Below are 17500 nucleotides of genomic sequence, written 5' to 3' on the forward strand. Positions count from 1 at the left end.
GATTATAGGGGACTAAGATTCTGATCAATTCCGGTCTAATGAAGGACATGGTTACAGTTGTACACCGATCACATTTCTTGGGCGTCAGCATGCTACAGAGGAGAAACATTTAGAAACATACTTTAGGGGATTACTTTTGCTGTAGGAAATGGGATACCGAGTTCTCGTCTGCGTTATGGCTGATATTGCTGTTTTCTTCATTGTTTAACCCTTTCACTGCCAGTGGGTGAATTCAACGAAATTTCTGATGTAGCATAAATCTTTTAAGACCGCACAAATCCTAGCTTGTTGATATTAAGATCTTGTCAAGATCTTTCCAATGTTATTATTATTATTATTATTATTATTAGCCAAGCTACAACCCTAGTTGGAAAAGCAAGATGCTATAAGCGCAAGGGCTCCAAAAGGGAAAAATAGCCCAGTGAGGAAAGGAAATAAGGAAATAAATAAATGATGAGAATAAATTAACAAGAAATCATTCTAAAAACAGTAACAACGTCAAAACAGATATGTCCTATATAAACTATTAACAACGTCAAAAACAGATATGTCATATATAAACTATTAATAAAATCAAGAATAGATATGTTATATATAAACTATAAAAAGACTCATGTCAGCCTGGTCAACATGAAAACATTTGCTCCAACTTTGAACTTTTGAATACTTACTTGCTGTAATTTGGTTGATTTTATAAGATGGTTTAATTTTTCACATTTTGATTACGGCGTCAATGACCTTATATGTCAGGATGCCTGAAAACTTTAAATCAATCAATCACATTTTAATTAAGTCACCAATGGCAGTGAAAGGGTTAAAGAAAATTGGGATTAATATGGATTTCTAGTGTTACACTGACTTCTCAGTACATATTTTGCTTTAATAACTTATTTTTCATTCCAGCATTAAAATTAAATTCTGTCATAAAATTGTTGAGTTAAATGTACTGTGTGTCGCAGAGACCTTGATATTCCTATATGGAATGATCTTCCTAATCGGGTAGTTGAATCAGTAGAACTTCAAAAGTTCAAAGTTTTTATGTTGACCAGGCTCACATGAGTCTTTTTATAGTTTATATATGACATATCTGTTCTTGACTTTGTTAATAGTTTATATAGGACATATCTGTTTTGACGCTGTTACTGTTTTAAGAATGATATAATGTCAATTTATTCTCATCACTTATTTATTTCCTTATTTCCTTTCCTCACTAGGCTATTTTTCCCTATTGGAGCCCTTGGGCTAGCATCTTGCTTTTCCAACTAGGGTTGTAGCTCGGCTAGTAATAATAATAATAATAATAATAATAATAATAATAATAATATTGGGATTGTAAATCTGCCTGTTGATTGTATTGAACTACTTTAATAAAACCTTTCCATTAAAAGCATTATGACGATCAGAAATTTTTATGTTAGGGAAATTTTTCATTTCCTTTTTTTTTAAAGAGACGCCCAAATTTGGCAAAATTCTCAATGGAGTCTTCGCTAATAAAGAGCGAAAAGGTTTGTATTAGTGACGGAACAAATGACAAATTAAAATAATTTGCAAAACTTCCACTGAAGTCTTCGCCAATAAAGAGCGAATTTCGTATTAGTGACGGAACAAATGACAAATTTAAAGTAATTTGCAAAACTTCCAATGAAGTCTTCGCCAATAAAGAGCGAATTTCGTATTAGTGACGGAACAAATGACAAATTTAAAGTAATTTGCAAAACTTCCAATGAAGTCTTCGCTAATAAAGAGCGAATTTTGTATTAGTGACGGAACAAATGACAAATTTAAAGTAATTTGCAAAACTTCCAATGAAGTCTTCGCTAATGAAGACCGAATTTCGTATTAGTGACGGAACAAATATAAAATTTAAAGTAATTTGCAAAACTTCCAATGAAGTCTTCGCTAATATAGAGCGAATTTTGTATTAGTGACGGAACAAATATAAAATTTGAATTAATTTGTATTTATTCTTGACGATACAAACCTTGAGTTCTTTATACAAATTTGGCCTGCAAGTCTTGGCTGCAAGGTGTGTGTGTGTGTGTGTGTGTGTGTGTGTGTGTGTGTGTGTGTGTGAGAGAGAGAGAGGGGTAGCCGGTACATCCCCCCATAACCCCCCCCCCCCCCCCCGGTAACTAGTAGTAAGGTAGTTACACCTCCCTAAAAGTCTTATGACTAGTCTTCCTGCCGAAAATATATTACCTAATTAAGGGCTCAAGGTTTAAATATGTCATATTTTATATATATATATATATATATATATATATATATATCTCAAGATAAAAGTGAAACGTAAAGTACAAACAATTTGGAATTATAAAAGTGGTTTTACTTAGCCCTCCTTTGAAATTCTTAGCAATATATTTTTTGTTTATTGTGGTAACTTACTCTTTCAAAAGAATATGCATTTTAAATGTTTATAAAATTATCCTTTTCTGTTAGAATCAATTATCCTTACAAAACGTTAATTTCAAAGTAAAGCTACGACATATATTTTAAGAAATTGAGTGCAACAATGGTAAGCTACTTTTTTTCAATATAACCAAAAAAAAAAAAAAAAATTACTTCCACCTGCGGGCTTGTTATTGTTCAGTAATTCTAGCAGAAATTGAACATCAGAATTGGCAAAATCGTCATGGAACAGAAAAGACGTTGTCGTCTTAAAGCACTGCATGTATAACCATTGTTTGTGGCTAGTTGAAAATTAAAACTACAAGGACAGAATTGCAAGGTCATAGGATCAACATCCTCGTTGATTTGGTTTGCAGACGTACATTAGGTAGTTCCAACCACCGGTGAATAGACATTGTGGTAATATTGCAGTGTGCAAACGCATGCAGCTTTTTGTGGGGGAGGGGCGCAGGTATATGTTGCAAGACCTCACTGTCTTCCTTTGGAGAAACGAGGGAGATACCAGTTCTGATAATCATGAGTCATCTTTGCACTGAACTGACATTCAAAAGGCCAAGGTCTTGGTAAATTGTGAAATGAAAAAAATATAAGTAATGAAGTTATCAGACTTGAATACTTTGATATTTGTGAGTAATATGATCATTAAGCAAGAGAAGAACTTTACTTTTGTCATTATATCCACTAAATGCTGTTTAGGTTAATTTTTTAGTAGGTTAATTTCTTCATTCTTCATATAAACTACTTTGATTTCCAGTTGAGAGTTTTACAAACGTCTTACTGTCGAGGTTTAGGAAAAAGATAATTTTAATGAATGATTACTACCTACAGAAGTTTCATTTTCAATTCTCATTTTTATAGTCAACTTTAAAATAACTTTAACTATTTCTATTAAATTTCAATAACATCCCATTCACTTACAGAAATTTCATAAGTCGCTTATTGTTTTCTCTATTGCTCATCGAGAAAGTGGAAATGTTTTTCGAATAATCTCGACCACTAATATGCTTTCCCTCTCTTCTAATCCCACAGAAATAAATTGTAATTTTCCTTGAATTTCCCTTGGTTACGTTATCCCCTTTTTTTATTTCCTGCATGCAGATTCACTTCTGTCAATCCTTGCAACCAGCCGAGCAGTCCGTATTCTTCCAAAGGATTTGATTCGCTTAGGTTAAAAAATGGCGACCATGTGCCAGTATCTGATATGCAACTCCCATGTTGCTTTTATCCGGAGATGTCGTCCCCTTTTCCCCTTCTGTTATTCTTCGTTCTAATCCCCATTCTTCTTCTCCTGGCTTTTTCCAGCCTTTGAATTTTATCAAAGAAAGCCTTCATTTCGATGCATTGGCCTTTTGATATTATTGTTCATTAGGTTTGTCACTCTCTTAGCAACATTTTCCCCACGTGTATTGACGGCAGAGCCTAACCAGTAATTGGAATTTGCAGGAATATCCTTTATTTTATTTTATAAGCTTTAGCTCTCCCCTTCTCGTCTCCCTTGTTTCCAATTCTTCTCTCCCTTGTTTCTTCCTCTTGGCCCTTCCCCCTCCTTGCTTTTTTTTTTTAATATCATTTTTGACGTCCTTTATGCTCACCCCTGTTTCAGCTTCTCTTTCCCTTTATTTCTCCACAACTGACGCCCCTTATTCTTTTCTTTTCTTTTTCTATTCTTATTTATGAAGTTCGTGTCACTGTCGCTCATAATACTCTTTAATTTGATTTCCAGAATATGATCATCCATTTTTGAAGCTTTCTATTGGTATCAATTTTTCATTATGCTCAATTTTTTTTTTTTTTAGGTATTTGGTGATTATATAATAGATATTCGAAGTTGATTTAGGATGTTGCCATCTGTTATTAAAATGTTTATTTAATATAGTATATATAATATATATCAAAGAGAGAGAGAGAGAGAGAGAGAGAGAGAGAGAGAGAGAGAGAGAGAGAGAGAGAGAGAGAGAGAGAGAGAGAGCTCATGTAAAATATGAGATATACATGATGAAGACAGGTTAAAAAAATTCTTTTTGAAAATACAAAAGAACTGAATTATAATTATTTTTAGTATTATGTACATACATGTACAGTACACACACACACACACACACACACATATATATATATATATATATATATATATATATATATATATATTTATATTTATATTTATATATATATAAACATACATACAACATCATCAACAAATACAGCCCTTTCTAGTCCACTTCATGAAAAGGCCCCAGGCATGTCCTTAGCCATGATTAGGTTTTAGCTAGTTGCATCACCATGCTAGGCACCTGTAGATCGTTGATGGTGGGAGACTGTCTGATCGCTCACAGCAAACCAATAGTTTTCGCCTCATCTTTTTAACACTTTCCAATTATACACTGGTAATCAGCCTTCTTCCTCCATTTTATTTATCCGTAGGGGGTTATCATCTTCAGGTATCATCTTCAGGTACTTTCTGGCACTATGGACATCACTAAGACTTGGCAACATTCCCTCTGTCCCTTTCTTCCACGATGCAGTTTAATCTCACATTGCAACAGTGAGAGTTTCCTCCAGCCTCACCTCAGTACTGAACTTCATCCCGACTCTAGGGCGGTTTTGTTCGCGCGGAATAGAAATCATTGAAGATCAGTGAGGCTCTTCATATAGGCGGTTTTGTTCTCGCGGATTAGAGATCAGTGAAGATCAGAGAGGCTCTTCACGTGATGCCCGCTCCGAGCGGCAACATGTGAAGGGCCTGGAAATGGCTGCTGACAGACTATCCCTTTTTGAGATGCGATTGGGATTTACATTCCAACACGAGAATAGTGATTAGTGAGTCACAGTCGTTATCCACCAGGCTATTAGAAACGTATCACATTTTCGCATCTAAAACCATTGTTACTGCGAATTTATAACATAAAATTCATCGCCATAACTTAACTTTTTTCATTTCCTTTATAGATTCTCCCCGAAACCCTCAAAGTTTATCGGCATTTTTTACACACTCGGCTACATTTCTTATTCCTTGACACTCCCTTTTTTCATCTTCATGCATTTATTCCCCAAATCGGCTTTTTTGATAATTCCCGATTAGATGTTTTTTATATCTTCATGTGCCCTGTTGTAGGGTGTAAGAGTACTACCATCGTATGATCTACGTGTCGTAGAAAGCGACTAGAAGGACAGCTGCTTCCTTGCAGTCTTGCTTTTAGTTAAAGGTTAGGTCCACCGTCTATAACGATGGTTGATGACTGCAAGGCCATTTGATCGTAATAAAACCTTCTGCCAAATTATTAACCATACCTAGTGTTGTCTTCGTAACCTCATACATTTACCCTTAACTAGATTTTCTAGCAAATATTCATTTACTTTTTTCACGAATCTTACAACTCCAGCCGTTTTCATAATAACACAAATTTTTTTTCAGGAATAATTTTTATCTTGGAATACGCTATGGAATTACTCTTTAATGCTTATATAATTTTATATTAAAATGTAAATTTAAGTGACCGATGCTTTAACAAGCAAACACATTGGCACATTTCATATTATTACTTCCAGTAGGGCTGTTGGGATTGTGAAAGACCGGGTTAGGTTTCCGTAGATTCGTTAATATTTTGATCCCTTGAAGTCATAATGTTTCCAGATTTTTACTTAAAGGCATCGGTCGGTCTCTGTAATGGTGCATGCCTGTGTTTCTGTCTTTATATGCAATTAAATTCTAGGTTACACCGAGTTGATTTCCCCCATAATTTTCAAAGATCTCTGGAATTTGAATATGGTAAATCGGAACCTGGGCTTCTTATTAGCGAGGAGTACCGTTGCAAGGGTACTACCTCACATATCCAGATGCCTCCTTTTTTCCTTAAGGAGGTTAATACCTCCGTTTCTGAGCTAAGTTTTTGACGTCCAGACCACATCGTTACCATTCAAAGCGTTGCTTGATTGCGCTATTTTCCCTGTTGGAGCCTCTGGGCTTATAGCATTCTGCTATAATGATAATAATGATGATCATGATCATGATGATGATGATGATAATAATTAATAATAATAATAATAATAATAATAATAATAATAATAATTTGCAAGAAAAATTACTTAGCTGAAGGGGTAAAAAAAAAAAATAAGTTTATGGAAAATATTTTTGAGAGAATGTCGGTATAGTTTTTGTTTAAATGCCCGCAAAAAGTCGCAAGAACAATTACGAAGCTGAAGGTGTTATAAAAAAAAATTAAGTATATAAAAATACTTTTGAGAGATTGTCGGCAGAGTTTTAGTGTAAAAGTCCTCCAAACAAGTTGCTTAGGTGAGCTCATCTGCCTACAGTGTCTGACTGACAAGAGATTAAGAACAAAGAATAAAAACAAGCTTAAAAGGCGAGAAATTTATAGGTTAGAAAATAAGATGAAAATTGCAGAGAATTTGAGGAGGAAGAAAACTAGCCAGAAAATAAGTAAAATTAACAAACCATAGAAATAAAAGGGAGGCCCTTCAAACTGAAACTTGAAACTAAAGCGAAAGTGTAGCAAAAGCTATTAAGGAAGAAAGATAAAAATGGACACCAAAAAATAAGAATGGTTAAAGAGATCCTTAATTAAAAATTAAATTGAGGGTATAAAAAAAAGCTACGCTAAAGAGGAGAAAACAGAAGGGGAAGGTAAAAAAAGGGGAAGAGCTTAACTAACCTAAGTATATCATCATTAACATTTTTTTTTTTTTTTTTTACCGATGTCAAAAGTGTAAGATCACTGTACCCTTATTGTAACTCTGTATATGGCTTTTGGTGAAATAAAGATTATTATCATTATTATTATTATTATTATTATTATTATTATTATTATTAAATACAAATCACAAAACAACGCTAACACCTACATGCCATAATTTCTTATCCACTTGCGTCTCAAGTCGGGGGTCAGCCCAGTTAGGGCGTGATGGATGAGTGACGTTACAGAGAGATAAACCTGAACTAATGATACGTGAACAGACTCCTAAGATCCATTACCGAGACCCGACGGCCAATAACAACCAGGGCGATAAGGCCTTAGACCCGGGCAACTCCGATATAGTTGTCCTCTTAAAATGGAATTTACGGACGAATAACAAAACCTAACTTGCTGTCAACTATTTGGGGAGATTCAGGAGATGATTGCGAGCTAATCAGGATTGAAATATCAATGTTATGTTGCGGATTTATTATACAAGTTTACTGTTAAAATTTCTAAGATAGGTATGCACGCACACGCAACCACTTCTCACCAGGGTATGACTACTTCTCATCCTTACCCGAGGGACGTGTAGAACTTAGCGTGACCGTGTGTATGTGTGTGTGTATATATATATATATATATATATATATATATATATATATATATATATATATATATAATATATGTATATATATATGTATATATATATAAATACATACATACATACATGTATATATACAGTATATATATATATATATATATATATATATATATATATATATATATATATATATATATATATATATATAACCTGGCACTTGTTCTTTATTATGAAGGGGAGAGTAAAAAGCAAAACTTATACACACATGCATGTATACATGGAAATAACCACACACACTATTGTGTTTCTATAAGTATGAATTGACAGTTGATAAAAGTAAGAACCCAAATAACACAGCAATACTAAAAACTTTGTGAATCTATAAGAAGAATTAACTCATGAGCACAATTGAAATCTAAATTCGAGTAAATTATTGAATGAAGAACTGTCTTATTAGTTGCGATTAACGGTGAACTCCATTGTATGGTTTTTCCACGTTTTCCAATGAAATGAAGTGTGAAAGGAGGTGAAGTGGAAGGTTGGGCAAGAAAATGGAGGAAAGGAAGCGGTGACGAAGTAGAATAGAAGGCTATAAAGTCAGTGCAGTTAGGGGCCAAAGGAATAATGGGGGAAGGGGGTCAGTATGTTTATTTCGGTATTTTCTTTCCTCACTGGGGGAATTTTCCTAGTTGGAGCCTTTGGGCTTATAGCATCTTGCGTTTCCAACTAGGGTTGTAGCTTAGCAAGTAATGATAATAATAATAATAATAATAATAATAATGCATACATGCATATAGGCATTTCCCCCAATTTTGTGGGGTAGCCGACACCAAACAAATGAACAAAAAAGGGACCTCTCCTCTCTACGTTCCCCCCTGCCTGACAAGGGACTCAACCGTGTTCGGCTGGTACTGCCGAATAATAACAATAATAATAATAATAGTAATGTTAATAATAATAATAATAATAATAAACGGCCATACGATTCCTTGGGGGAATCCTAAATCAGATTTAACTAAAACTAACAATAAAGTGCATTTTTTCAACCATGCAAATTCCAGGTATGTGTTGCATATAATCTGAACAAAACATTATATTGTTTCTAGAAATATTTTGAATGAAAAAAAAGTATTATATCTGTATGTTTCTTGTGGGACATATTAAGCTTTCGCACTTTTTCGAATTTTTTCCTCAGCTTAAGAAAATGTTTGTATCTCAGGAAAACTTGTACTCTGTAAACGACACGTTATCATCAAGCTGTGTCCTTAAAGCACGCACCTACGCTCTTGCGCGCGCGCACACACACACACACACACATATATATATATATATATATATATATATATATATATATATATATATATATATATATATATATATATATATCTCATGTCTGTCTCTCTGTGATTGTATGTATGTTTACATACATACTGAATGTTCATACAACCATAACACAAACATTAGATTAACAATTTAAATGAATTGCTTTATATCTAGCTCTGTATTTCACCTTCGTGCTACCTGTCGGTCTTATGAGAGAAATAATTTATTAGTTACAGGTGAGAACATTACACGTTTGTAATCCACGTCTCTAAATTTGAATCCCAGACACTCCGAGATAACAGAATTTCGAATGATTTTTAAGCGACAGACATCAGTTTGGACGTTTATATGATCTGCAATAAGAGACATGGATATTGCATTTGTGTTCGGATATGTGCCTAGTTAGAACGGATGTCTTTTTTATATCCTAGAGACGTCCTGGTTAATCATCAAGAGGTTCTGTCCGTCTGGTTTTTTTTTTTTTCGAATTGTTTAGCCAAACAATTATTCAAGCTTAGGGCTTGGCGCGGAAAATGGCTTATTTCGAGATGGTGGGCTTTAGATAATGATGTACATGCAAGAGCACTATTTACACGCACGTTATCTTGTTCCACGTAAAGTCTTAATGTTTTATCTGCGATGAGCTGTTGCGATACTGCCTCGCGCAGATCTCAAGTTAATCCCAGGCAATTTACGAGTGTGATGCAATCTTCCCGTTAGAATTATTGTTCTTTATTAGTGCTGAACACGCCGGTGCAGTTTTCAACATGGCCCCGCCGAGGCGAAATCCAACAGAGGCTGTGGTGTTGATAAGGCTGAACAAGGTTTTAATTAGCGACGAGTTTAGATGTCGCGTTGGCAGGTCTATATCAGAGCCAGGAGGAGGAAGGAGGTGGTTGGTGTAGGAGGAACACTTGGCCAGGAGGAGTCCGTCGGCGGGGGACAGGTAAACACAGGTAAGAGTCTGGGCCCCACTAATTCCTGAACGCATCTTCGACATTACACTGCGCTGTTCTACATTGCTTCACAAACGGGTTTTATACGTGTTACTACAAGCCAGGTGTTGGGTCGCTGTTAGCTGGGTCGTCACAACACATGTTAGGTAGAATGGCCTTGTTAGGGCCAACATACAGCTCATATACGCGTCTTGGGGTTTTTACTTGTTGCCAGGGTTGTCCAAGACGGATGGAGTCCGTGTTATAGGTTTTATTACAAGTTTCCTCGCATGTTAAGTGACAGATCTTGTCCTTTCTTACTTTTTTACTTTACTAAGAAGTTTTATTCCTGGCAAATGAATCGCTCTTATGTTCAGTAGGAGGTGTTCTCTGTCTTGCATATAGTATTCACATGCACATCTTCATAATTTTCTGTTTTTTTTTTTTTCATGTAGTGACGTTGCGGTAATGTTTCTGATCCTCATTTTGCCAAAGGTCGGCTCAAGTTAGAATTTGATTTATAACCTTTTATGCGGAACACTTACATTGTTGTTTTTTTCACCTCCTCCCAGTGACTCATTTTGCTTTGCATGAGGTATATTGTTGGTTAAAACTAATGCTAAGAATAATTAAAAGCGCTCTGATAAATGTGTTAATTTTTGTCTGAAAATTTGGGACTTTAAATTGCGTGATTAAAGCAAGTTCATTTTGTTATTTGATTTCCCAGTGAACTTTTATGATATTAGAATTTTTGAAAAGGGGTAGCTCTTAGAAATGTGGTCAAATTATAATTATGCTTGGCCTTGCTTACTATGGGAAAAGGGACTATAAAGCAAGGTTCTGTAAATTATAGATATAAAAAGGTCGATAAGCCAATCAATGTTTATAACTCAAAAATAAATCATTAGAAATAGCATGGTTATTAACGGGACCATGATGTTCTACATTGAAATGTCCAAGCCAACTTTTATTAAGTAGCCTCATCAGATAAGTCTCTCAAATAGCTACATAAGTTTTGAAGCTTTTAAGGTTCCAGAAAGATTTTTCATTCTTGCTTTTGTACCTGTGGCGCATTACTCCCATCTAGTTTACCTCATGGTTAGTACAGTGGTGAAGTGTTTGCCTAGCTATCGCATGGCAGCAGATCGATCCCAGCCCGGGACCGAGAATTTAAGCTGTTTACTGGGGAGGGCACTGCTGTGGTTGGTCCCCACAGGTGGGGGGTGGGGTGGGCGTTGGGCGTACCCGGCTGATGTTCTGGTGAGCATTTATTCAGATGAAACTGAAACCAGACACCTCTACCTTTACCTAATTCTAATAACCCTATTCATGATTCGTATGAAGAGTTTTGTCGTCCAAATTATGGCATTTTTGAGTAATGTTTTGAAAATGCTTGATAATAATTTTCCCCTTCCTTTTCAAACTCATTCAGTTAAACCGAGTCACAACTTACATGAAAAAAGCTCAACTAGGAATACTGGATTTAGCAGATATCCTTCGCCTGAAGAGTTATCTTGTAGTTTTAAAGGCCCCTCATGAAGCCCTATCGATCAGGAAAATGCCTTAGAGACTGACAGTAAATACATGTGATCAGCGCCCAAGCCCCCTCTTCACCCAAACTAGGACCAAGGAGGGCCAGGCAATGGCTGCTGATAACTCACCAGATAGACCTATAGGCTCCACCCAAACGCCCCATCCTTAGCTCACAAGGATGGTAAGGTTGCAGCGACCAAAGAAACTAACGAGTTTGAGCGGGACTCGAACCCCAATCTGGTGTTCACCAGTCAGGGACGTTACCACATCGGCCATCACAACCCTTAAGAAGCGAAAGAATGAAATTTCCCGGATACTTCGTTTATTTGTGATCGCGTCTTCGTATTCGACTCCTCCTCCTCCTCCTCCTCCTCCTCCTCCTTCTCCTCCTCCTCCTCCTCTTCTTCTTCTTCTCCTTTCCCTGGCCATCAATTATGCAGGGCACGAGAAGGAGCCGAGTAAGTGAGTTTCCGTGTCACCCTCTGACAATTACCCCTAAATGAAAAGGTAAACAAGTAGTCTCAGGTGATCGTCAACTGAACCTAAGGAAGATTTCTGTGTGTCTGTCTGTCAACCTATCTATCTGTTTCATTCATTCATACATACAAAGGGTTACATTTCATGTATATTATCTCGTTCCTAATTGTTTAAAACTTTTAATTTGATTATTATAATGCTTTGAAAGCAAAAGTCTCTCTCTCTCTCTCTCTCTCTCTCTCTCTCTCTCTCTCTCTCTCTCTCTCTCTCTCTCTCTCTCTCTCTCTCTCTCTCTCTCTCTCTCTCTCCTTTTAGGGACTCTAGATTACGGTTATATGTTTGTAGTTTAGTCTTTAAAAGGAATTTACACTGTAAAGTATTTGAAGTGGTGATAACGGTGGCTAATTAGATTTTCCCTAGAGAAATTAAATTTTGTAATTTATTTTAATTACTTTTGAATAACAGGAGTGTGTTGCATTCTCCATTATTTCACTCTATTCATTTAATTTATTCTATTAGAAAACGTAAAAATTGCATCAAATGGAAATATTCCTCCCGCGAAGAGGATACCAAGAATACCCTGCTTATATATGGGACAGCCTTCCTTTTCTCCACCAAGAATACCTTGCTTATATATGGGACAGTCTCCCTTTTCTCCTTATGGTTCGAATTATTACCGTCCTTAACCTAAAACGACGCCGTCCCGGTTTCACTTAACCTTCAAAAATTCTACAGGGCCCAAATTATGTTGGAACGCGGCTGTCATTAAGGGAACGTTATCGTTTCTCTGTCGCACTAATGGTAGCGCCCTCTGCCAGGTAATGTCTGGCCAACTGTGAACAAATAATCACCACTTATTCCCCTCGGAGGATAGACTCCATTGATACAGCGGGCATACTTACTGTCAGTAAGTAAATGTTCGTTGTATATTTGCTTTTTTCGGTAAAAATAATATTCTGTACGTTTTACCAACGTTACAATTGTTTGCAAGTCAACATCAAAAGAGTGAGAAGCAACGCTAGATGTTATTTTAGCAACATTACAAATGTTTGTAAGTCAACATTAATCAAATACGAAGCTACATGAGATATTATTTTAGTAACTTTACAAATGTTTGCAAGTCATCATTAATAAGATAAGATGTTACATAATGTTATTTTAGCAACATTACAAATGTTTGCAAGTCATCATTAATAAAGTAAGAAGCTACATGATGTTATTTTAGTAGTTTTACACATGTTTGCAAGTCAACATCAAGAGTAAGACGCCACTCAAGATATTATTTTAGCAACATTGTAAATTTTTGCACATCAATAACAAAATACTAAGAAGCTACACGTGTAGAGATGTTATTTTAGCAACATTATAAATTTTTGCAAATCAACAAAAGAGTAATAAGCTACACGTGTAGAGATGTTATTTTAGCAACATTATTAATGTTTGCACGTCAACATTAAAAAAATAAGAAGCTACATGAGATGTTATTTTACAAATGTTTGCAAGTCAATATCAAAAGAATAAACTACACGAGATGTTATTTTAGCAACATCATTAATGTTTGCAAGTCAAAATTAAAAGAATAAGAAGCTACACGTGTAGAAATGTTATTTTAGCAACATTATTAATGTTTGCACTTCAACATTAGAAAAATAAGAAGCTACATGAGATGTTATTTTACCAACGTTACAAATGTTTGCAAGTCAACATCAAAAGAATAAGAAGCTACACGAGATGTTATTTTAGCAACATTATTAATGTTTGCAAGTCAAAATTAAAAGAATAAGAAGCTACACGAGATGCTATTTTAGCAACTTTACAAATGTTTGCAAGTCAACATTAATAAAGTAAGAAGCTACATGAGATGTTATTTTACCAACGTTACAAATGTTTGCAAGTCAACATCAAAAGAGTTAGAACCGACGCAAGATTTTATTTTAGCAATATTACAAATGTTTGCAAGTCAACATGAGTATAGTAAGAAGCTACGAAAGATGTTATTTTAGCAATATTACAGATGTTTACAAATCAGCGTCAAAAGAGTAAAAAGCTTCATGAGATGTTATTTTAGCAACATCATAAATGTTTGCAAGTCAACATCAAAAGAATAAGCAGCTACACGAGATGTTATTTTAGCAACATTATCAATGTTTGCAAGTCGAAATTAAAAGACTAAGAAGCCTCATGAGATGTTATTTTAGCAACATCATAAATGTTAGCAAGTCAACATCAAAAGAATAAGAAACTACACAAGATGTTATTTTACCAACGTTACAAATGTTTGCAAGCCAACATCAAAATAATAAGAAGCTACACCAGATGTTATTTTAGCAACATTATTAATGTTTGCACGTCAACACTAAAAAAATAAGAAGCTACATGAGATGTTATTTTAGCAACATCATAAATGTTTGCAAGTCAACATCAAAAGAATAAGAAGCTACACAAGATGTACAAGAGAGCCGTGTTTGTATATTTATATATCTGAATATTTAGCCGCCATTTTTGACGGTTTGCGTATATTAGTTTTATATTAAGATGAAATCGTTGTTGTGTTGATAGAAAGGCATTTTTTAGGGAAAAAAAAATTATCCATTATACGAAGACGGTGATTACCGAAGGGTTTTTTTTTTGTGGTATAAAAAGAATCTTCTAATATTGCTTAAATTAGGGTTTTCGAAAAATTAATTTTATTAATGGTTATTGAAATAATTATTAAAATTATTATTATTTTTATTAAAACTATTAAAACCTTTTTTAATTAAAATTATCAAAATTATGATTAATATTAAAGTTTTTATAATTATTAAAGTTTTTATTTATTATTATTATATATCTATCTATCTATCTATCTATCTATCTATCTATATATATATATATATATATATATATATATATAATGTGTGTGTGTATATATATATATATATATATATATATATATATATATATATATATATATATATATATATATATATATATATAGCCATCCACTTGCTCTTTATTATATAGGGGAGATGATTGGGAGCTTTATTCGAAGAAAGAACCATATGTCACAGGGAATATTAAGGTGATAAGTCGTGAGCGATGAATATCCTATTTCCCTTAGGGAATTGACATTAAATATGATATAGCAATGAGTTCCGTAATATAATATAGTTGTGACTCCCGTTTCCCATTCCTGGATATTTTGACGCCTATTTTCACCCCTCCCCATAATAGGCAGTAAATGATTTGATTTATTAAACCCTGAATGATGGCATCTATCTCATCTCATCTCTAGGGAGTATTGTTTATGTAACGGGAGATACTATATCTCGCCATCTTCTGAATTATGTCGATTACCGTATTCCCCTTATGGGAGGTTTTGGTAGGATCGGTTGCTGGAAAAGAAATACAGAGATGTGATATCCTTATCTGTTGTGTAATATCCTGCGAGGAAGTATGTCTCCAGAGAATGATTGAGTTGTGTTATTTCTAAGAGAGATGCTAGATATTTTTGAAACTTCGTCCTACCTTGAACTCTGAAACAGTGTGAAATCTGCAATGTTATTATTATTATTATTATTATTAATTGCTAAGCTACAACCCTGGTTGGAAAAGAAAGATGCTATAAGCCCAAAGGCTCCAACTGGGAAAATAGGGTGGTAAGGACACGAGATGGGGAAATAATCTACAAGAGAAACAATTAGCAAGTAAAATATTTCTTTATATTTATTTTTTATAGACGTTTACGAACAGATTTCGAAGAGGGAAGCCTTCTCTTTTTTTTTTTTTTTTTTTTTTTTTGAGATATTCAAAGTTATGGCTGCCTTCATAGAAATGTTTTTGTGTATAAGTTCACAGAAAATATATAAAATTAACTATTGCTCGTCCAATTCATACGCATTTTATCTGTTTGAACTTTTGTAATATTCAAGGACGGATTATTTACTTGAGTAATAATTATAGTTTATATTAATGTAAAACATGTTTTTTTTTCATTCAAGAATTTTTTATTACTTGTACAATGATAAGATATCTTGTATAAATACATTTGTGTTATAGGTTAATTGAATTATGATTTAGTTTTCACTGTTAAACAATTTTGATAGAAATGCCCTTTTGACCTTTTATCCTATGATTAAAAGGAGAAATATTTTTAAGGATATTTTTCGTTTCTTTACAGGTAAATACGAGGCACATATTCATTCAGTCTTCATACGTATGGCAAGTACATTTTTCTTTGAACTCTTTATATAACGAACGTCATTTAAAAAAAGAAATCTCGATAATTTAAGTGTTCGAATTTTTCATAACTTAATTTACAAGTCTAGAACCTTTCTAAAGTTGCACCCAGTTCCCGTTAAAGTATAAGGTAGGATTGTTAAGTTTGTATATTGCTGATGATTTCTTGTATAAATAAGTTATGTTTAAGCTTATAAGATAAATTATAAGTAGGTCTTCAGAATGTCAAGCTTCAACTCTCCCAGATTGAAGGCTGGTCCAAGGTAGTGTTTATTATCTATGGGCAGCTTAAAACCTTGATATAAGTCGTGGAAATGGGGGGGGGGGGCTTAAGTAAACTTGAGGGATACTCGGTTAGGTAGCCTTTCGTCCCCACTCCAAGCAGTCTTATTTGGCCCTTGAAAGTAATTTATATTTACTTACCATTGCGATTATTTTCAAAGTACCACTGCGTACTTGTACTTCGATGTATTTTCTTCAAAATCTAATGGATTTGTCCTTGGGTCATAACCCTACTTGTCTGTGAAGTTCCGTTGGAATTGGTGTACTATTTTTTACGTATAGGTTATTTACAAGAAACAAATAAACTTAACAAAATATTTGCCATTTATTTAACACTGCGATTCATTTCAAAGTACTGCTGCGTACTTGTGCTTTGATGTACTTTATCCAAAATATTCCAGATTCATCCTTGGGTCATACCCAATATGACCACCAAGTCGCATTGGAAGGTGCCGCGGCATTTAACATTTTACGAAGAGGTGAATAAGACCTGTCTGGAAGAATCGAGTTCCTCATTATCTCTAAATAGAAGTGATTCCTGAACAGAGTTTAAATGTCAACTTCGGTATATTTTGTAGCAAGGCTTTTTATAATTAACTACAAAATTCGTTGTACTGTGTTGATAGAGTTGAATGAATTATACCGTATTTTTAATTAACGCCATATTTATATAGTTTAAAAACAATGGTAACTCAGAAGAGTTCCAACATGCCATGTTAAAAAGTTAGCTGCGTTTTAAAGCAATAAAGATTAATTTAGGTTACTTGTGAAAAATTTTAAGCTATTGTCATTTTAACAGCTTAAACTTTGTTTCTAGTACGAAATATTCCTTATAAAATAGAAATGAAAAAAAAAAAAACAGCAAGCAAGCTCTGAGATATAGAAACCTTTAGTATATTAGACTTACTTTTAGCGGATTTCATTTCGCATTTCCAAGAAATTAAGTTTTTCATTAGGTACTCAGGGCAAGCCCTCCCCTAGTGTCATTTCGTAATGAATCAAACATCCGAGTTTCATTGTATCTA

Source organism: Palaemon carinicauda, chromosome 42 (assembly GCF_036898095.1).
Source record: "Palaemon carinicauda isolate YSFRI2023 chromosome 42, ASM3689809v2, whole genome shotgun sequence".
In the NCBI taxonomy this organism is placed as follows: domain Eukaryota; kingdom Metazoa; phylum Arthropoda; class Malacostraca; order Decapoda; family Palaemonidae; genus Palaemon; species Palaemon carinicauda.